Source organism: Podarcis liolepis (assembly GCF_965112155.1).
Source record: "Podarcis liolepis genome assembly, chromosome: 16".
Classification (NCBI taxonomy): domain Eukaryota; kingdom Metazoa; phylum Chordata; class Lepidosauria; order Squamata; family Lacertidae; genus Podarcis; species Podarcis liolepis.
Genome location: NC_139567.1, coordinates 16955085 through 16978190, shown reverse-complemented (window position 1 = coordinate 16978190; position 23106 = coordinate 16955085). Strand labels below are relative to the sequence as shown.

At 46.2% G+C, this 23106-nt stretch overlaps 1 long non-coding RNA gene across 1 annotated transcript; it reads left to right on the top strand.

Moving 5' to 3' along the window:
- Positions 1 to 17645: 17645 nt before the first annotated feature.
- On the top strand, positions 17646 to 22850 carry LOC310696103. Its single transcript, XR_014520426.1, has 3 exons — positions 17646 to 17918; positions 22185 to 22300; positions 22547 to 22850. It is a non-coding gene; the product is annotated as an uncharacterized lncRNA (long non-coding RNA).
- The last annotated feature ends 256 nt before the right edge of the window (positions 22851 to 23106 follow it).

The window sequence follows — 23106 nt, the reverse complement described above, 5'->3', positions numbered from 1 at the left end:
TTATAAAGGAAGGACTTCATAGCCCAGCAGTGCTAGAGTCTCTTTGAGCACAACCAGGTCAGATAATACCCCCTTGACCTCTGTAAAAGTTCCCTTCACCTGTGCCTCCCTCTTCCCCATTTCTCAGTGCTCTTCCAAGAGCCAACAGCAGGCCGATGAAGAATAGTAGATAAGCTGTATGTTTTTTAATAGAACGTGCTACATCTATTCCAACTCATCTGGGCTTGCAAGTCAAATTACAGACCATGAAAATAATAAAAGAAATGATGTAAGCAACATTTCTGGCAGAGGTCTAAGCCAGGATAACATGTGCTACAATTTTAATGTGCATCACGGCTTTCCAAAGATAGCCACACTCACCTCTCAGCCTTCGATAAAAACCAGCATTTCCGTGAGATGTAGAAAACGCCACTCCAATGTCCCCTTGCTACCACCCAGCCCCCTTTTTTGGGGGGGGGGGAATCAACTGTACTGATCTTCCTCAAGCCCCTACCTCCTAAAGATGATGTGTTCTTGCAACCTATTTTTCTCTCCTGCCAGTAGTTTAGGAAGAGGATAGGGGACATCTCTATGCAATTGCTTTACAGGATGATTCAGTCTCAACTGTGCTGCCCATAAAATATACTCACCTAATAGTCTCCCAGGACTTGTTTGTCCTTGGCTGTTGACTATAACTCCAAAGAGAGAGAGAGAGAGAGAGAGAGAGAGAGAGAGAGAGAGAGAGAGAGAGATGGCCAGCCAGCATCTGTGTTTTGGCATCTTTTGTGACTGTGATCTGATTCCCCACTTTCAGGCTGCACTACTAGCTTCAACAAGGGCAGGTGAGTTTTATCATTCCAAATATCACCTTGCCCTTTCATTTTGCATGGAGTTATGACTTGGATACACAAGGAGGGGGTGATGGCAGCAGGATGCAGGGGTGGAGAGGAAATTAGCGTTTCTGTGTGAACCCATCTGATCCAAAGAGATGTGTGACCCAAAATGCAGCTATCCTTTGAAATCTGCGCTTCTTTGAAATTTGCAATGCAGACCTCCAGCCACATTTTGCATACCACAAAAACAGTATAGCAGAAAGTGTGGGTACAAATGCATATATTGGTAAAAAAATTAGTGTTATGTGTACATTAGGAGAAATTACTGAATGGGAGGTAGCTGGTCAATTCCACATATCATTGGAAGAAAAATATTTTCTAGGGCAGCCTTCCCCAACCTAGTGGCCTCCAGGTGTTTTGCACTACAACTCCCATTGATAGGACTGTAGTGCAAAATCTCTGGAGTGAAATATATTAGGGGAAAGTGTGCAGGTGACCTGCGATAGCTCAGTCGGTAGAGCATGAGACTCTTAATCTCAGGGTCGTGGGTTCAGACCCCACATTGGGCAAAAGATTCCTGTATTGCAGGAGGTTGAACTAGATGACCCTTGTAAACAATAGCACACAAAAATGCATTCTGTTAAGGGGAAATACTTGCAAAAATACACACATTAGGAAAAATTTCCCACCAAAATGTGTATAGAAAGGGAAATGTGCACCAAATGCTGAAGGGTTTACATGAGGGCTTTTAAAAAAAGCTTCTCATACTGATGCAAAAAATGTGGCAAATTAAACTTAACCCTAGAAAAATGAGAAAGTGAGACAAACCAAAATGGGCCACCTTGGGATTTCTGCAGCTGGACTTAAGCAAACATGAGGGAATGTAACAGAAATTGACCGAGATGAAAAATTGAGTCCAGCCCACAAATCCTAACTTGAAATCTTTGCAAATGTAAGGAGCTGCCTTGAGTAAGAATGCCAGCCAGAGGAGGAGGACTTCAGAGGCAGTGAAGCTAGCTGGAATGTGCTGCCCTAGAAAGCACTCCCAGGAGCAACAGTTCTCATCACTACTGGCCTGATTCTTTGAGTCTGCCTCTTAAAGGGTCTAGCCATGCAAATCTGGGTTCGTTGCAAGCCCTTGCCATGGAGGTCAGGTTCTGTGGGTGTCATTAAGGTAACTGGCCCTCTGGTGAGTCTCATACATGTAGAAGAGGGTTTGGTTGCCCACATTGGCTCCCTCAAGTTTCTACTCATTCCCTTTTCGGGATCAGGTGCTTGGTGAGAGCATCTGCTCAGTTGAGGTTCCTTGTAGCTTCTATGGGCTACTGGCAGGAGAGCTCAGAAATGCTTGTTTTCTCCCCATCCTGTTACCACCACCATTCCTTTCTGCTTGGTCAAGATCACCTTTAAAGGACCCAGTTAAGAGTCTGGGGTTTGGGATGTAAAAGTTGGTAGTCAAGTTGTTTTTGGTTTAGAGGCTCTCCTGCACAGGAGGGCCAAAATTTCATCCTAGCAATTAAGGGGAGATGGAAACTTAGCCAAGGCTCTATTCTCCTTCTGATTGGTTAGAAGCTTGGGAGTAAAATACAGTCATACCTCGGAAGTTGAACGGAATCGGTTCCGGAAGTCTGTTCAACTTCCAAAACATCCGGAAACCAAGGCACAGCTTCCGATTGACTACAGGAAGCTCCTTCAGCCAATCGGAAGCCGCGTTGGACATTCGGGTTCCAAAGAACGTTCACAAACTGGAACATTCAATTCCTGGTTTGCGGCATTCGGGAGCCAAAATGTTCGACTCACAAGGCGTTCATCAACCAAGGTATGACTGTATTGCATATAAGTCGAGTCATGTCAAACATGACAATTAGCCAGAAAGTTGTGAAGTTGAAATCTTGCAGGAGAGAGAAAGGGCTTCAAGAGAGCTGGAACACTGGAAAGCAGTGGACAGAACAGATGGACATCGGAGCAGAAAGGAGCCAGGAGAAGACCACAAAGTGATCTGGAAGCTGAACTAAAGAATGCAAACTTGTAAGTATTGTCTTGCTTAGGGAAACAGCCTAGAATATAAATGTAGCTAGATTCATGTTTTCTTTCTCTCTCTTCTTTTGCTCTCATGGGTAACTCAAACTACAAAATCATTTCCCCTGAAAAATCATTCCCTCAAAACATATTTCACTTGTTGCCTTACTAAAACCTTAAGTGCAAGCATATTTTGCTTGGGATAAAAATAGTCTGAAGTCTTGTTAGTTACCTCCACATCTAAGTGCCATGCCACTCTGCCTAATAATATAGGGAGTAAGTTGAGCCAGGAAGACAGGAGTGCCTGGCGTGCTCTGGTCCATGGGGTCACGAAGAGTCGGACACGACTAAACGACTAAACAACAAGTTGAACCAGTTCCAATCCAAAAGGCTGTTTAGTGGAGGCAACCAAAGAGAAAGAGATTCACTTGCTGGCAGCGGAGAAGTCAACATAAGCAGGGGTTGGTTTGGAGGGTTGCTTTCCTGCCTCTTTTCCCTCTCACAGTGCAGGTTACATCTTATGCCAACGCACCCACAAAGGGTCCTCCAGTTCCGACAGTTAACGCTCTATCTGAAGGTGAGAAAGGAATACCTGTTAACAGAGGCTCTGTGCTGGTTGGGATGTTCAGCAAACCTTCCTCCATCTGGACTGTGTCACCCACCTTGAACCTGCAGCTTTGTAGACTAGCTGAGCTATGTAGACATCCCCACAGGGCAGCCAGCTGACATCATTGCAAGTGGATCTGCCACCTTGAAATGCATAGGTAAAGTAAAGGTAAAGGGACCCCTGACCATTAGGTCCAGTCGTGGCCAACTCTGGGGTTGCAGCGCTCATCTCACTCTATTGGCCGAGGGAGCCAGCGTACAACTTCCGGGTCATGTGGCCAGCATGACTCAGCCACTTCTGCAGAACCAGAGCAGCACACAGAAACACCGTTTACCTTCCCGCTGGAGTGGTACCTAATTATCTACTTGCACTTTGAGGTGCTTTCGAACTGCTAGGTTGGTAGGAGCAGGGACAGAGCAACTGGTGCTCACCCCGTAGCGGGGATTTGAACCGCCGACCTTCTGATCAGCAAGTCCTAGGCTCTGTGGTTTAACCCACATAGCAAGCTGCTGAACCTGCTCCTCTGTGCAGGGAGGAATGGAGCTGGGAGAGGCAAGCCCAACAACTGCCTGGCTGGGCATGAAGCAACATGCCAGCCCAGGCTTAGCTAACTCAGACCCTCTGTTCCTTCCCATGGGGCATCCTGCAGCTCCACCATCTGCTAAACCCACGGAGGGAGCTCACCACTGCTCCAAGTGAGGAAAGGGGCTGCCTGCTGAATGCCCCAAGGACAGGAGCAGAAGACCTTCATTTCCTGTGGGTACCTTGCTATGTCCTTGTGTTCCTTGCTAGGTCAGCATGGGAAAGCAGTGCATTTGTACATCTTCACTAAGGTAAGTCCCCTTTCCCCCCAAAACATGTCAAGTTTCAAGGTTGTGCCATCGCCAAACTGCCTTCTGTTACAGCTTTTTCACCTTCCCAGTTACAGAGGAGTCCATATTTTACATACCTAATATAAAGCTATTGGGAGAGCATATTACGAGAGACAAACACACACACACACACACACACCTACACATACACACCAAGCAAACTGGAGGCAATCAATGCCCCCGGGGTCTGATTTACACCCAGGGAGGAAAAGAACATGACACACTGCCCTTTTCCAAATTGTTCCTCTTAGTAGAAGACATTGGAAGCAAGTTTCGGCACACAGGAGAGAGGTGGGGATTGGGGACGTCTGTCAAGGGGTTTCGCAAGCGCACAACTGTCTGTGTTTGTTCAGCCATGTGGAAGGCAGCAGTAGAGAGAACCCACCGATGGTGCAAGGCGGGGGAAGCAGAGCTTTGAAAAGCACGGCCAGGTTTGTGTGTGCTTTTCCTCCCCTCCTCCTTTCAACCTTCAATTCAGAAAAGGCCCTCAGTGCCTGTTTGAGGAGGATGTGGTTTCTGGAGGTATAAAATGAAAACATGAAAACAAAGCCCCAGTGAAATGTCTGGACAGGAAAGAGAGACTTGGGGAGCTGCCGATGGCTGGCAAAGCGAGTCTTCAAGTGAACACCATCATTTTGAGATGTTGCCCGAGCTCTCCGCCTCACCACCAAGCGCAGCACTGCAATGGCCCTCTGTGGCTGACTGCTGGCACCACCAAGTGGGCTGGTCTGTTCTGTTCCATCAGCCTCTGTTGCCACAGGCCAAGCCGGCCCATCCGCCAGCTTGGTTGCAGATGGGGCTGAAGAGTTTCATCCTTGGCTTCCTCTGTGCTTCAGCTGAAGGGATGAGAGCTGCCTTAGGCCTTCACATCAGAAGGTTCCGCAACTTCACAATATAAAATGCTAATGCCATGCATTTCCTAATCCCGGCATTTCCAAAATCCTGTGGTTCCAGATAATGCATTGCTTTATTACTTTCAATTTCCAATTATGTCATAATTAGTTCTTGAGTTTGGTGAATGCAATACTTTTTGTGTGCTATCAAGGTGGGATCTCTTTCAAGGTGGCTCCCCAAATCAACACAGACTGTGGAAACTTCACACTGGACTTCAAGCATCTGGCATTGTGTGCCTCCCCATTCTTCCTCCAGACTCTGGGTCCCTGGTTTCCAAATGAGATGCAAAAGCTGCTCTCATCAGAAAAGAGATTTGGGGAGCCATGTCATCAGCTGGTGTTGGTCCACTGTGCTTCATTAAGTCCAGGGTCAACGTAGCGGTCTACCAGGAAATTTTGGAGCACTTCATGCTTCCTTCTGCAGACGAGCTTTATGGGGATGCTGATTTCTTTTTCCAGCAGGACCTTGTCACCTGCCCATACTGCCAAAAGTACCAAAACCTGGTTCAGTGCCCATGGGATTACTGTGCTTGATTTGCCAGCAAACTCGCCTGACCTGAACCCCATAGAGAATCTACGGGGCATCGCCAAGAGAAAGATGAGAGACATGAGACCAAGCAATGCAGAAGAGCTGAAGGCTGCTATTGAAGCTTCCTGGTCTTCCATAACACCTCAGCAGTGCCACAGGCTGATAGCATCCATGCCACGCCGCATTGAGGCAGTAATTGATGCAAAAGGGGCCCAAACCAAGTACTGAGTACATGTGCATGCTTCTACTTCTCAGAGGTCCAATATTGCTCTATTTGCAGTCCTTGTTTTGCTGATTTCAATTAATATTCTAATTTTCTGAGATGGTTAATTTGGGGTTTTCATCAGCTGTACGCCATCAGCATCACAATTATAACAAATAAAGGCTTGACATATCTCGCTTTGCATGTCACGAGTCTATCTCATATATTAGTTTCACCTTTTCATTTGAATTACTGAAATAAATGAACTTTTCCACAATATTCTAATTTTCCGAGTTTCACCTGTATAGACTTTAGCACACCATCCTCCCACCAGCACCATGGTGGTCAGTCTCACTGAAATAAAATTTAGGATTGTTCCTTGTCTTCCTTTCCACTCCAGCTGAAAAGACAGCATATGAAGGTGTTGCCCCCACCTCTTATTGAAGCTGGGACCTTCTGCATGCCAAGCAGATGCTCTGTTGCTGAGCTTTTGGCCCTCCGACAACAGCTGCCCAACCACAGTAGACTCCTTTATCAAGGGAACGAGTCCACTTGCGCCGCAATTTCAAGCAGCAGGCGCCGAGAAAGTAAACGAGGCAGTGTGGGTGTGAAAAACGCAGCATGCCTTGACTATTACATGCAGCCGTCGTCGTAATAAACAGTGAAGCTGATGGTTCCCAGAGGGACTTGCTAATGTAGGAGATTGATTTACTCCAGTGTAACCCCCCACAGGCACTGAATGCTGCTCCAACTCAACTTCCCATAAAATCAATCCCTGCTTTTCACCACTTTTGACAGGGCCTTCTAATATTAATCCTCTTGCCTTGTCAGTCAGCCCAACTAACAAAGGCTCTAATGATCTTTAACTAGGCATAATAAATACTACATGGAGCAAGGGAGGATTCCAGGGCTGTCTCTGCTGCCAAGGAAGTGTTTGTAATATGGTTTGCGGAAAAAGGAAGAAAGGAACAAAGAGAAAGAGAAAGAGAAAGAGAGAGAGAGAGAGAGAGAGAGAGAGAGAGAGAGAGAGAGAGAGAGAGAATTCGGTTTTCATTGTTTTGAAGACAGAGTTCCTGCAAATAGGCTGTCCTTTGACCATATCAGGGTCCAGTACTGACATATAACAGCATCCCCTCCAACGTTTCTCCAATAAAAATAAGGACATCCTATTCTATTATTATTATTATTATTATTATTATTATTATTATTATTATTATCATCATCATTCCCCTCCCAGCTGACAGGTTTGCCCCAGTAACTCTGGGCAGCTTCCAACATATCTAAATACAGAAGAAAACATTAAAATGTTAACATGTTTTAAAATATTATATTTTAAAACATTAAAACATGAACATAAAAAAAAAAATCTTCCCTAATCAGGGCCACTTTCAGGTATCTCCTAAAGGTTACGTAGTTACTTATCTCCTTGGCTCAGGGGTCGCATAACTCCATAGCTTCAAACATTTCTCCGATGAAAATAGGTACATCTTAAGGAAAAGCGGGACATTCTGGGATCAAATCAGAAACCCAGATGGCTTCTGTAAATCCGGGACTGTCCCTAGAAAATAGGAACACTTGGAGGGTCTATAACAGAATACAGTGGTACCTCGCAAGACGAATGCCTCGCAAGACGAAAAACTCGCAAGAGGAAAGAGTTTTTGGTTTTTTGAGTTGCTTCGCAAGACGAATTTCCCAATGGGCTTGCTTCGCAAGACGAAAACGTCTTGCAAGTTTGTTTCCTTTTTCTTAAAACCGCATTCCTATGGGAAACCGTGCTTCGCAAGACGAAAAATTCGCAAGACGAAAAAACTCGCAGAACGAATTGATTTCGTCTTGCGAGGCACCACTGTAATCTAAGTAGAAATGTTCAAATGAGCCTCTAAGGAGCCACCAGCTTCTACCCCCTCAACAATGATTAATCACATATAAAGGGCAATGCCTTACTGGCACAAGCACTGGGTCGACAGCCCTAATTATGTACTAGGCTGGGGTACAACAGATGCCAGTTGTTAAGACTATCCACAAAATCTTTGTTGGCACAGCTGGTGTCCAACAGTTGGGCAAAGCAGTGTGAAATATTGCTGTCAAACTCTAATATGTTCCTAGAACATGTAGAAAGCAGTTGATCTTGAACTAGCTAAGAAGCTGATCAAAGACACTGTATCAAAAGGACCTATAACTGGAAATGGAGGTTATTCATAATATCCCTCCCCCCCCCCCCCGGTGGTACTGCTTTACAAAGAATGATCAATCCCACAATCTTATTTTTTATGAGTTAACATTCCCCCCCCCCCCGCAAAAAAACCCTTTATGTTTCTTAGCTTTCAAATGATGTCTGGACCCTAATTAGATGGCAGGTATACTAAGGGAAAAGGGTGTATGTGTGTAAAGCCTCAATTAAATCAATGCTTTTGTAGTTAGGAGGAAGTCTACTGCATTTTGCATTGTACACTGCATAAAGCTTCTAGAAGCAGATTTTATTGGGGATCTATAATAGACACATGGACAAGTTTGATTGCGATATCTTCAGCTACAACAGAACAAATATACAAGGCTGCAGATTTCGCAGAAGGTGCTTGAGAGATTAGATAGAAATGTGTCCTTACAACACCGGTACTAGGAATGGATAAATCTGTCAGTTTTGGTTTTTCTCGGTCTTAAGTTCTGCTTTTCATGTTTTCACATCGGTTTGCAATATATATTTTTTCCCCAGTCTGCAGGAAAATCCACCTGCATCTTCATGTGCATAACTCAGAACAGATACAAACTTCTATGCAAATTGCCTAACATATGCATTTTGTGAACAATTCCCCCTAGCACATTGCATTTTTGTACATTATTCTCACTAACAAGAGCAGTTTTGGGGGCACTTTCCTCTACGGTACACATTTTCATGCATCTTATTGGTCACAGAACTGCATCACAAAATTGGGGAAAGTGGAAATCTCAAAGGATAGCTGTGTTTCGCACATTTACATCTCAGTTCACATACAGGTTCAGCAAGTGCAAGTTAAGTAGGTCTGCACTGAAGTGCAAACTGGATAAAATTCTCCCCAGTCCCTAACCCAGTTAGGGGACCTTTTGTTAAAAGAAATTGCTGTAATTCTGCAGTTGACAGTGGAGTGCAACTCCATGTCCTGTAATTAAACTCTGATAGTATGTGAGTTGTTGTTATTGTTGATACATGACTGAATACCTCTACAGAGATCTTCCCCCCCCCCAAAGAAACCATGGAGACAATTTACATTATACCAGTTACTAGGATTACCTGTTGCTGCTAGTAATCCATCGAGCCTATATGTTATATTGATATGTTGTCTTGTGATACTTGTTTTCGCAATGACCTTTGATTGTTTAAATGTTCCAGCTTCACACCTGATGTTTGCTCAGCTCAGTTGTATTTATTTATATGGGAAGTAGCCACAGGGAAAGCCTGCGTCTTACACCAGAAGCCTGCACATATTTGCTGAGTTCAGTGGGGCTTGCCTCCAGGAAAAAAATGAGCTGCCTGCCTGTGAAGTGAGTCAGTTGTATCATCTATGGAACCACACGAAAGCCACCTTTGGAATGCCAAACACTGAAAGTGAACTGGAAACTGAATGGCGTCTAGAACAGCTAGTGGCTGCAGAAGACCTTCTCACTGGGAGTCCTCAGGTCACCTGCCTGTCGGCTGTCCAGTGCTGGATTACAGTGGTGCCTCGCAAGACGAAATTAATTCATTCCGCAAGTTTTTTCTTCTTGCGAGTTTTCCGTCTTGCGAAGCACGGTTTCCCATAGGAATGCATTGAAAATCAATCAATGTGTTCCTATGGAGACCGTCCGGGGACAGAGGGGAAGCGCCGCACGCCTTCCCCTCTGTCCCCGGACCTGTTTAAAGCAAGGGGCGGCGGGGAGAAGATTGCTTCTCCTCGTTGCCTGCCCCGCAATCTCCAGGGACAGAGGGGAAGGCGCGCGCGCCTTCCCCTCTGTCCCCGGACCTGTTTTAAAGCAAGGGAAGGGGCAGCGGGGAGAATCGCTTCTCCCCGTTGCCACCCCTTGGTTCAAAAGGGGTCCGGGGAGAGAGGGGAAGGCACGCGGTTTTCGTCTTCTGAGGCGTTCGTCTTGCGGGGTACCACTGTACCAATAGGCAGTGTAGGCACTATGGGCCCCATGACAACAGATCAAAAGAATACTGATTTGATCTTGAAAGAATTTGAATTTGGAAGAGAAACCCCCATTGACTCAGAAACCTACAACATTGTGAGGGCCCACCCAAGATTTCAACTGCCATTGGGGCCTTCACAGGGTTTAATCTGGCACTGCCGCTGTTCCCCACACACCAAAACTACATGAAAAGGTACCTGAAAGTTTGTCTCACCCTTTATATACCTGCACTCTCACTGCACTCTCTAGGTAAGGGCCTCCTGCAGTTACCATCTTATCAGGTGGTCCATTCAGCACAATATAGGAACTGGACCTGTTGTGTGGTGGCCCCTACCCTTTGGAATTCTCGCACCCTTAAATATTAGACAGGTTCCTTCTCTGTTGAAATGTTTTGGGTTTTTTATTATTATTCTTTCAGGCATTTCAAAATTTAAACACTGGTTTGCTGGAAACATCCCACTCATCTATTGTTTTTTATTGCAATTGATTTATTACATATTTTCACTGTGTTGCTGTTTCTTGGAGTTGTTACTGGAATGTTTTAAAGCTGAACTGGAAATCACCTTGCGAAAGGTATTTTATACAAATAGCTTGAATGAATGCTCTCTGGTGCACCTGTAGGAGTGTGCTGGAAGATGATCTTAACCGCCAGGCAGGTTCATGAGCTGGGTGGCTGCAGTGGGCCACCACAATGCCTACTGGAAGGGCGATGGGCCAGGTGCTAGGAAAGGTTAAGAACTTTGCTTCAGGATGAGAACAGAAATTGCGTGGCGGCAGCAGGAGGCCCCATTAGCTAAAGTGGTACCTCAGGTTAAGAACAGTTTCAGGTTAAGAACGGACCTCCAGAACGAATTAAGTTCTTAACCTGAGGTACCACTGTACTGCCTTCCTCTTCTGTGGAAAGTTCAGGAGGAGGAGGCCCGGTCTCCACCATTCCTCCTCAGTCTCGTCCTCCTCAGTCCAGTCCCTGACACCTGAGCACCCTATGGGCACGGTGTCACCATTCCCAGACAGAGCAGGAACAAAGAGAGCAGTACTGTACCATGCTACAAGACGACAATGGACATAATGATCAGCCAATGAAACCCAGTTAGTTTTGCCACAGCCTAATGATGATATCAGCTTGTGGTAAAACTGAGGCACACTTTTTTTCACTGGTGTTACCAGTGTTGTGAATGCCCTCCCTGCTGAAATACAGGAGTCCCCATGTGGGTTGCCATTCCACTGGTTCCTGAAGACACACCTGTTTTGTCAAGCATTCCTCTGAACTGACTTTATTGTTTTAACTGGTTTATAATTGTCCTGTTTCTTAATTGCTCATTTTATTGTTACATTTCAATTAAGGATGTTTTACTGCCCAATGGAATTGTTATTGCACATAGATTTTATATTTGAAAATTGCTTAGAATCCATTTTGGCATATAAGCAGCATACAAATTAATATAATAAAATATTTTTTTTAAAAAAAATATTGTAATAATACTAATACATTATTATGCTTTTTTCCCTCCAAGTTTGTTTGGTAGGAGAACTGCATCACAAAATTCAGGAAAGTGCGAATTACAAAGGCTTTTAGCTTTCATAGTGGTTTGAGACGTGTGAATTAGGTAGATTCACATACAAACAGAACTGAGATTTTTTTGTCCGCTCCTACTCCCAGGTAAATGTGCACAGGATTGTAGCCAAAGGCTCCTGTAGATCTGGCTTCTGGTTTTACCACTCCATCGAGTGGGTATGCCCTTCTCCCTCTTTTCAAGGACAGGGCAGCAAAGCACCCTAGTGGGAGATTGGCCCTAGTCATTCCGAGAGGCAAAGCTTTAGGGATGGGAACCAGAGAGGCACTGAACAAAATCCCGCAGCACTTTTCAATGGAGACCAATGGAAGGAGGCCAGCAGCCCTCCGTGCCCATTAAGCATACCTGGTATCTTCGTTGATGCATCACATCTAATCCATCAGTTAATTTTTTTATTAACAAGGACTAGCAGATGTGGCACATCGGCCCCATATATTTCCCCCTGAATACCCTCTAAAGGGTGATTGTTGTTGCTGCTGTCAGGCTGGTAAGTGCCTTTTTCTCCTTGTCTCTAAAGCAGCTTAAGTGCCACGTGTGGCATTGCTGACAGGCCAGGGCTGCAGAAACGGCACATCTTTTATTGAGCAAGGGAGTTAATGGGCATGTAAAACACATACAACTTGTCAGCATGTTCGCCTTTGCTGCTACTGCTGCTGCCACCCGTAGCTGATGAGAATTGGACGGCTTCCCTCTGCATCCACACACACACCTGTTCCACCCTTGCCCTTCCTGGGGCTTTTGCGGTTGTGGTTCTGGATGCTTTCTGTGGCTTCCGTGAACACAGAGGATGGTGGAGGAGTTGCTGCTGCTGCCGGCCACCTCTGTCCCTGCTGACTCAGCATTTGCTTTTGCTCAGTGTGCACAAGCCCCAAATGGGGAGGGGGAAACTAGAAGCAAGCAACGCAGAAATGGCTGCGCAAGAGCCAGGGCTTTCAAGTTCACCCTAATGTTGAGACGCGCCAATGCATCCAGAAACAAAGCCAAAGAAAATGAGAGTTGTGCAAGTAGTAATCATATGGAAATGATCAAGGAATGAGTTAAAGGATCTGATTCTTTTGGCTTAATTATGCGAGAGCTGGGAACGCACATAATTACTCAAAATTATTATTGGGCAAACATCATCAGGAAACCTCTGGGCTCCTCCTGCATACGGATCCCTTCACATCCTCTGCCAGGCAGGAAGGGCCTGGGTGGGTATCCCGCTCAATGTGGTGCCATAAACAAGCCTAATGGTTTGCTCTCCGTCTCCCTCTCTGCAGAGCTCATAATTATATATTTTGCTACTTTGCTTGGAAAAGGGATTAGGCACACCAGCTGTTTGGAGTGATGGCGGGGCTGCTTTCCGACGCATCTGGAGTGGCTCCAAACGTATTATCCGTATTCCCCACTCCGGTGGTGCAGGAGTGTGGTCAGGAACAGGCCTGCCTTGGTGTGCTGGTGCATGGGGATCAACTTGGGTTTTACAGGCCAGGTGCAAAGTGTTTTTGTCCGAACCGCTTGCAGCTGCCTGTGCTCATCCATCAGGAATCAGATAATCTGCACAAGGCTGGTTTGGAGCACAGGTGGGGTTGGCAGGTGAGGTTTTGTTTTGAAATTCTTGACAGCTCTCTATTATGCCAGGAATAGAAAAGAACAGCAGACGGAAGAAGGCAAACGATTGTTCAACTGATGCAGAGAAGGCACAGCTCCATGTATCACTTAAAGGCCGTGCCGCATAAGTGACCAAAGGGAGGAGTTAACAAGGAGATAGTTCTGAAATGCCCTTGAGCTCCTCCATCATTCAAAAGGAGATCCAATCCAACTAAACTAAGTTGGTCTTATATCCCATTGAAAACTGTGACAGTCCCATCAGCTGTGCTGCTCGGCTCTCTTGCCTGACATGAGGCTGGTCAAATGGAAAGGATACTTGAATAGTAACCTGCCCAACTTCCCTTTTCCACACAATTATTAAAAGTCCAGGAGCCCACCTACAGAGCATCTTCCTTAATGTCTTTCCACTACCAAGCCAAGAGACCCTTTTATGTTTAACATCTGAGTATACTGTATTCTATGCCGAATGGTGAGATTTTCTCTGCCACAATTTCTAGGCCTATGCTTTATTGAATATGCTTTTGTTATTGTGAGCTTTCTTAATCATTGGTCTCTTCTTTTTTTAAAAAAAAAATACTCAGCACCTGGAAGTATCACGAAAGGCAGACTTATAAAAGGAGTGTCTGCTGGTTTAATCTGTACCCAAAAGAATGAGGTTAATTGGGGTGATTTGGGGCAGACTCTCACATTCCCAAATTGGAACGTGCTGTTGACCAAGGTGTGCCATGGTGGGTGAGCGAGTAGCTCATTTTTTCCCCAGAAAACCGAATGAACAAACTCTCCTCCCTTTCTGAGAAATGAAACCAAGCTGACAGGTGAACTGCCCCAAACTTGAGAGAGGGGAGGGCAGAAGAGAGAGAGGAGAGGATTGCAGAGGGGGGGGAGAGAGAGGTCTTTCATTTTGTCGGACACCTCTAACTTTTAATCACAGCAAATCACAGTCATTATTCTCCTATGGGCTTTGTGTCTACAGGGCTGAAGCGGCAGAGCCAGACTGTTGGGGTGGTCAGTTTCTTTCCTAACCGTTATTTTGGTAAGAAACAAATTAAAATCAAACCTCCCTCCTCTCTTTTTCCTTCCGTGGAAGGTACTCCCAGGAAGGGGTAGAGGGAGTTGTTGTTTAAGTTGAAAAACCTGTCTACAAATATATTTGGCTAGCCAGGATCCGGCCGTCTCCCCTAAGGTGGGCAGCAGCAGGAGCAGAAGTCTTCCCTGCACAGAACAAGTGCAACTGAGTGCAGACCAGCAATTCTTCCTAAATTCTCTCTTCCATATCTGACCAGATATTCCTCTAAGGGAACAAGCCAAGCATGGAGGTCAGGGGGAGTTTAAGCGTCACAGAAACTTACTGCTTTGGAGAAAGCTGCCTGGAAGAGGGCTGTCGCCCACCCTGCAGCCAACTCTCTGTAAGCCACTCATCCATCAAACTTCCACTCTCAAGCTCCCCCAGTCCTCTGGCGCTTCTCCCATATTCCGCTCCAGTCCAGACCAGGAGCCATCCTTTGAATAAGCTCCTGAGGACAGCCATTAATGAAACAGTACTTATCTCTCCTGGCTCTCAAAACCTGGGTGGGTGGTGCCGCATAATGGAACTTTTAGCTCAAATAGCAATGACTTTGACCGTGCAAAATTATACCCTCTTCTATCCAAATGAACTAGGTAATGCCTTGCATTAGTGTAAAATCCTCCATCAAACCATGAAGGCTGTCATTAAAAACGTTCAAGGCTCAAAATTAGGAGTGTGTGAAAAGGGAAAGGGTGACGCGGGGGAGGAGGTGGAAAGCTGGTTTAGAGTCGCTGGTTGTCAGTCTCCTTTGCCTCTTCGCAACCGAAGTCACCCTTTTGCAGCTGCTCGGAGGAAATGCAAAGTGAGCCACACAAAAGGGGTTTTGTGTACCTTCTGGGAGGTGGGGGCGGCAAGGTGAAACGAATTGCTCGTAGCCTCGTCCTGCTTCTTTTTCAGGTATTCAGAGGCAAGGAAAGATCTTGAGGGACATAATCTCATTTGAACGCCAAAGTAAAAGCCAGGCTTTCCAATGTGCAGATTAACTAGCGACTCCCACGAAGTCAAAGATTAGCCTGAAGACACAGATTAGATCACCAGATTAACTAGCAAGCAGCAGGTTTTTTGAATAATTCAGATGTCATAGAGGAGAAACTATATGGGGAGGTTCCTTCAGATGTACAGATTCTGTTTTAGAGGGCAGGTGGAATTCAAGGGTTAGGGCATCTTGACCGAAACTATATTGTGCCTTAAGGATGTAAGAGGACTTGTCAGGGTGCAGTCACACTGATAAACCCTGGCAGATGTGTTCTACCCCACCCCCATCAGAGGAAGTGATGCTTCTGGGTAACATTTGCACTCAGGTCCTGTTTCCTATATGCATCAGGTTGGCCATTGTGAGAACGGTATGCCTTTGAGTTGATCCACCAGGGCTATTCTTCTATTCTTACATTTTTTGAAACATATTTCCTCTCCACCATAGCCCTTGTTTTAGAAAGCAGACAATCATCTGGCAACAGGATGTAACAAGGCTGAAGCTGGCTGATAATTCACACTGTTGCCATCTTCCATATACAAACACACCCTGCAAACATCTGCTACCTTCCACCAGGTCCACAGCCCTGCAACCACCAGCTTTGATACATCTCCCTTTCAAGTAGTGCCCATTCCACCTTTTTATCTCAAGATCATACAATCATAGGATTCTAGAGTTGGAAGGGACCCTGAGGATCATCGAATCCAGGGGTCAGCAAGCTTTTTCAGCAGGGGGCCGGTCCACTGTCCCTCAGACCTTGTGGGGGCCAGACCATATTTGGGGGGGGGATGAAAGAATTCCTATGCCCCACAAATAACCCAAAGATGCATTTTAAATAAAAGGACGCATTCTACTCATGTAAAAACACACTGATTCCCAGACCGCCTGTGGGCCGGATTTAGAAGGCAATTGGGCTGGATCTGGCCCCTGGGCCTTAGTTTGCCCACCCATGATCTAGTCAAATCCCTTGCAATGAACTACCCCAAACAGGGATTGAACTTGCAACCTTGGTGTTACTAGCACCACACTTTAACCAACTGAGCTATCCAGTAGGATAATGGGAGATTGAACTGCCTCTTGTAAGCAGGGCCGTCCCAAGCATACGCAGCACCGTGGTGCAAAGCTCCCTCCGACATCTGCCCCCCCCGTTTCCAAGAGTTTTTTAGGGAGAACGGCACTGCCGGCGGGGCTGGAGGTGGGCAGAGGCTGGAGGGCAGTGGCTGGAGGGCAGCTCCTCCGGCGGGGAAGAGGCTGAGGCTGGACACGGTGCCTCCCGGCTCAGCTGGCCGCTTTGTGCCACGATGGCCATGGAAGATGGAGGCTCCAGGCGCGGCGCTGCTTTAGCGTGGCATGGCAGAGGTGGGCAAGGGTGAGGGCAGTAAGCTGATGCCAGGGGGTGCCGCGTCCAGCCTCCGCCTCTTCCCTGGCGCCCTCCAGAACTTAGCACCCCATGCCACTAGCCTCTATGGGTAAGACGCCCCTGCTTGTAAGGTCTCTGCTACTATGAGTTTTGTATTGTTAACCCCAGTTTTGTCTATATGTGATTTTTATATCCTCCTTTTCTTCCATCATGGTACTCAGAGGCAGTGCGTTGCTAATTCCTTGCTTACCTCCATTTCAGAAACTACCCATACCTAGACCTCCCTACCTTCAGTTACACTTCTACATTGTCCACATCCAGATCAGCTCTGGATTTCCAACATGAAATAAGAGGGGTTGGCTGAGATGTCCCACAACCTCTCCTCCAATTCTCAGGTTCTCTGCTTTCTGATCAACACCACTCTGGGCACTGGTCTGCTTTTGACATTATATATAGTGGTCTGAGTTGCACAAATTAAACGGGGGCGGTGGCACAGAGAGGCCTGCAAGGAGTCATGAATGTGGAGGACTGGGCCTTTGATGCCTTCCATCCCTGAGGCCACATGATCTCATGAACATTCCTAGCCACCCAGAATAAATCATCAGAATTGTCGCTGAAGAGCAACTAGTGATTTTTTTTGTTCAGCTGCGAACTCTTTATTACTGGGCGGGTGTGTGGCAAGGCAGCCGGCAAGCAAGCTGCATGCATTAACATTTCTTTAATTCTATCAGTGCTTCCGAAACGCACCGAGTCACAACTCAACAGGTTCCACACGGAGCGAACTGTCAGGCGTATTCAGAAATGCCATTTCTATTTTGCATCTCTAGCAGGACAAGGGGCTGAAGTGCTCAGAATGTCAGCAAAGGCTGCGGCTCCCTCCATTTTCTGGAACAGCAGCAAATCTGCTCCCTGCGCCTTCCCCGTGCCCATGTCTCATGCTGGCTAATGAGAATTCAGCTACACTTGCAAATAGGCATCATTGTAACAGATTGGCAGACCAGTCCTTTCAGCAAATATTAACTCTAGCCCTGCAAATTGGAGCAGAGTTCAACCTCTCAGCTTCTTCCTTGCACCTGCTGCTGCTACTGCTGTGCTAATGGGCCATGCCAGGGGAAGCTCAGCAGTGGAGCTCTGGATATCCATCCTGCACAGTGTAGCTTCAAGGAATGGGGCACTGGGTGGGGAGGAGAGGCTAGGCAGAAAGGTCTGCACTCTGCATTCAAAGGCATCCACCGCCACTCCACCCCTACTTTCTCCCACGATGACACGGCCAGTCAGGTAAGTCACTCTTATTCTCTTAGGAATTTTTGCATTTTTTCCTTCTTCAAACCCCATTGCCTGCCTCTCAATCCTGTCTGACCCCCCGCCTCCTGACAGCCCCAGATTTCTCTGGGTCACCTGAGCTAGAGCAATCCGGTCAAGCAATGTGCAAACCGCCCCCCCCCCAATTCAGTCCAGGTCTCAAGCATTGGCTGAATCCGGTACACAGACCAACTGCTTTTGCAATCTCTTGCACAGCAACATTTCACTAGCTCAATATGTTTCACTAGCGGAGCAAGCACACTGCAAGGTGGCTAACTTAGCTCTGCAATTGATACCACCTCTTCTCTGCCTGGAGAGGGCATTGCTGAAGCCTGAGCACACCATTTCAGACAGCTCACTTGGCTCAGTGCCAACAACAGGCCATGAGATTCAAGCCCTACAGACCCTAGTACATTGCCAGGTTCAAAACCTGGTCTGTAACACTGTGTTTATTGCCCCAGCTCTCATAAAGGGCTATTCAAACATATGCTAATTTGTCAACCATGTGATTTCAGTGATGCAACTGGCTCATACTTGCTCCTGCAAAAACCAGAGTGGCCTCTTGAAGCTATCTGCTGCCCAGCTAGCTGTGCTGCGTAACAGTTCTTCAGCCCCTTCAGAATGTAAGCACATTTGTGAAATGCGATTCTGGGCTACTGCAGAATCATAGAGTTGAAAGGAAACCCCAGGTCCTGTTTCAGAGGGCAGGTGGAATTCAAGGATTAGGGAATCTTGACCTAAACTATATCATACCTTAAGGATGCAAGGGGACCTGGCAGGGTGCAGCCACACTGATAAACCCTGGCAGATGTGTTCTACCCCACCCCCATCAGAGGAAGTGATGCTTCTGGGTAACATTTGCACTCAGGTCCTGCTTCCTATATGCATCAGGTTGGCCATTGTGAGAAGGGTATGCCTTTGAGCTGATCCATCAGGGCTATTCTCCTATTCTTACATTTTTTGAAACATATCTCCTCTCCACCACAGCCCTTGTTTTAGAAAGCAGGCAATCAACTGGCAACAGGATATCACAAGGCTGAAGCTGGCTGATAATTCACACTGTTGCCATCTTCCATATACAAACACACCCTGCAAACATCTGCTACCTTCCACCAGGTCCACAGCCCTGCAATCACCAGCTTTGATACATCTCCCTTTCAAGTAGTGCCCATTCCATCTTTTTATCCCAAGATCATACAATCATAGGATTCTAGAGTTGGAAGGGACCCTGAGGATCTCTAGTCCAACCCCACACAATGCAGGAATATGCAGCTGCCCCACATGAGGACCGAAACCACATCCTTGGCATCATCAGCACCACACTCTAACCAACTGAGCTATCCAAGATGCTTGTTTCTGAGGCCAATGCCTGGTCTGAATTTACATTCTAAGTCCCACCCCACCCCAAACCTTGTTTAAGGTGGCCATGAAAAGTCATGCAATGACAATGATCTGGGGGCTGGTGCAGCAACTCCCCTAAAGGGGGCATTTCAGCTTAGAAAAAAGGTGAGAAAGGATAGAGGTGCATAAAATTAGGAATGGTGGGGGAACAGACAAACTCCCCCCATCATATTTTTATTATTTAATTCTTAAATTTATTAGCCACCTGTCAGGAAACTGACATCAGAGCAACAGGCAAAGGAGAGGCTCTCTGATTCTGCAGGGGAAGGTACAAGCACTAGGGGGAGACGCAGCTTGATGGAGGGGGAAGGAAATCAGCGTAACACCAAGGATCCAGGAGAGCAAATGGGAGAAGAGGTGGAAGGGCTCTGGGATTCTTCCTTGGAAGTCAGTGAGGAGAGCCCTGGTCCTCCACTACCCACGCCCTCCTTGCGCAGGAGACTCCCGCGCAATGAGAGGCGGAGACGATTGGGAGTCAAACAACTCTTATGCTGGCAACGGTTTAAGAAACGCCCACAGACAGATTCTGCGAGCGACTGAGGCAGCCACACTGAGATGGGCTGTGCAGTCAGGACGGTTTAACCCAGGCAGCCAAGCTCCAAAAGGGGACAGTTTACGCACGAGTAACTCCAAACCACTACACCACCCATCACCCTAAGGTCCCAGGGTGGGACATTACAACACAATATTTAAAACAGTTTAAAACCACTTACAATTACAAAAATATGGTGGGTCCTAAAAATACACACTTCAAGTGTTAAAAGCCAGGGCAAAGAGGTACTAGGACCTCATGGGATCATCCAAGAAAGCAGAATATTGGAAGACTTGGGACAGGCAAAAGCAAGTGCTTCTTCACATAGTTAAACTATGATATTTGTTCCCATGCGATGTAGTGATTGCCATTGATTTGGATGACTTTGAAATAGGTTTGGACCAATTTGTGGGAGATGAGGCTGCAAATAGTTACTAGTTATGATGGCTATGTTCTGCCTCCACTGTCACGGACAGTACACCTCTGAATACAAGTTGTTTGGGATCAAAAGTGGAAAAAGTCTTGTTGAGCTCAAGTCTTGCTCCTGGGCTTCCCAGAAGAGGCACCTGATTGGCCACCGTGAAAACAGAATTTTGGACTAGATGTGCCTTTTGTCTGATCTGACAGGGATCTTCAATTGTTCTTAGATATTCAAAGCAGGAGGGTACAGTGGTACCTCAGTTTACGAACTTAATCTGTTCCGGAAGTCCGTTCTTAAACCAAAGTGTTCTTAAACCAAGGCACGCTTTCCCATAGAAAGTAATGGAAAATTGATTAATCCGTTCCAGACAAACCCCTAAAACAGCAATTTAACATGAATTTTACTATCTAACGAGACCATTGATCCATAAAATGAAGGCAATAATCAATGTACTGTACTATAAAATAAATAAGACAGTATTGTAAGATGATTTTAAAAAAAATCCCTTACGTGCACTGATGGTAGTCATTGTTTGGGTGGGGGGCATTTATCCATTTCTTCAGTCACACAATCAACCAGTAGCTGAACTGGGTTCCACACAGTCACAAAAACAAGTCACAAAAACCAAGTAACAAGCCACAGTCACAATTCAGACCCATAAAACGAAGAACAAGTCACAGTCAAAAAAATGAAAAAGCATACAAACAAAAACGCAAAAAATAGCAAAAACAAAAGCTCCGAATGTCACCTCTGTGTTGTGTGGGTGCTTGGGACTCAACAGCCGACAGACTCAACAGGAAGCCTCTAATTAGCAGCGGGGGACTCAATTTACAAACGGAACACACTCAACAGGAAGTGGAACATGTTCTGCTTCCAAGGCAAAGTTCACAAACCAAAACACCTACTTCCGGGTTTGCAGCGTTCTTTATCCAAGTTGTTCATAAACTAAGCTGTTCTTAAACCAAGGTACCACTGTATATTCTTTGAGGGATCTTGCAAAACCAGATTGCAGGGTATGTGCGACTCCTCTCTTCCTACCTTGTAGAAGCTCTGTAAGATTTGTCTTCATTCCCTCCACTTCTCTTCGTTTGCAGTCACGCTGAGAATACCTGATAATGAAGTTTGTGGGGTTTGAATTTTGTTTGTTTAATGACACCAATAGTATGAATTTGCCTGCAGCACAACTGGCGGCTGTTCTCCTTTATCGCTAACAAACTTGTACCTGAAAAGCTCAGACCATTCTGCCTACCCCCTCCCCAAATCCATGCTCTTAACCTGAAGTTAATGTTTTCATGCTTGATGTTTTTATATTTGTTGGAAGCCGCCTAGAGTGGCGGGGGAAACTCAATCAGATGGGTGGGGTACAAATAATAAAATTTAAAAATAATTATTATTAAGGTCCTTCTTGCTTTGCTTGCTTCCGGGCTTGATGCCCAAACCAACAAGAAAGAGCTGATATCAGTGTTGAGTAAGGTTACCAGACGTCCCCGTTTCCCGGGGACAGTCCCCGGATTTACAAGCCAGTCCCCATACGAAATCCATTGAAGCTGAAAAGTGTCCCTGGGTTCATTGAAAAAAATCTGGTAACCTTAGTGTTGAGGGCAGCTGAAAAGAAAGCGGAAAGCCTTCACCACCATGTCCTCTTTTTGCTGCCTTATCGCAACAAGGGAACAAATCTTCTGCCCTGGGATCTAGTTCAGGATCTTTTCAGTTGCCTTCAATATATGAGGAACTGTCAGGAGAGGCTCAGCTGATTTCCCACCCTCATGCACTCCTGGCAGCACTAAACTGAACTCTTCTTGGAACATTAAGCTCCAGGCTTTTTCAATCACCTGCTCTGCAGGCTGTTCAACCAGTAACGGCCAGTACCCTTCTCTCTGCTCTCCAGTGGCCACACCAGAGAGAGAGGAGCTGCTACTGCTTCCCTGGTGTCCAGACTGGGCTCCCACAAAGCAGAGATACAGCCACAGATTCCCAGCTGCAAAACTGAGCTGGCAAAATCAGGTAGGAGGGTGTCCTTTAGAAAAAGAGAGAGAAAGGGAGGGAGGGAGGGGGGTTGTGCAGTTTTGTTATGCCAACTAGCTGGTGGCTTAAAGCGTTTCTCTTTCTCATCTAATTTTTCCACCGAGGGAATCGCAAGGCTGCCTGCCTTTTTCTTAATGTGCAACGCCTGTCACCGTGGTAATGCTTTCTTAGTTACAGACTCTCCCTCTTCCCCCTCCCCCTCCCTCTGTTATAATTTTAATTCAGGCAGATCACTATGGGGGAGCCGACTATAAATAGGTGTTCCAGTAAGCTTTAAGTAACTCGAGCAGAAGAATACCTCCGAAAGACTAAAGACCATCTGACAGGAGAGACTGCAGAAATCAAACCAGGCCTTAATTAGGGGAGTAAGACTCTCTTTCCTATTTCAGCCATGTGATGCCGGCAAGAAAGAAAAGGAGGAGGAGAACGGAGCTTAGGAGTTTGTTTGCTCTGCAATTACAGATGAAATTTAAAGATATTCCTTGGCCTAATAAGGCCTCATTTCAGAAGAGACCCATGCAAAATAAAGTCTGATTCGTTACCAGTTCTGGCATGAACCTCCTTTGCACAGCAGTATAGTAAAGTGAAAGTATACAAAGGGTCAACTCACTCTGTCAGTATTTGCAAATCTGGCTAAACTCGAATGACGAAGCTCATCGGCATGCAAATAGGCCTAATTGATAACGACTCTTCTTCTCTGGGTGGCTCTCTAAGGGAAAGGGGGCAAGCGCACAACACAACTGCAGTTGTGACAGTTCTCCAAAGCATTTTCCTCTTTGTCCAGC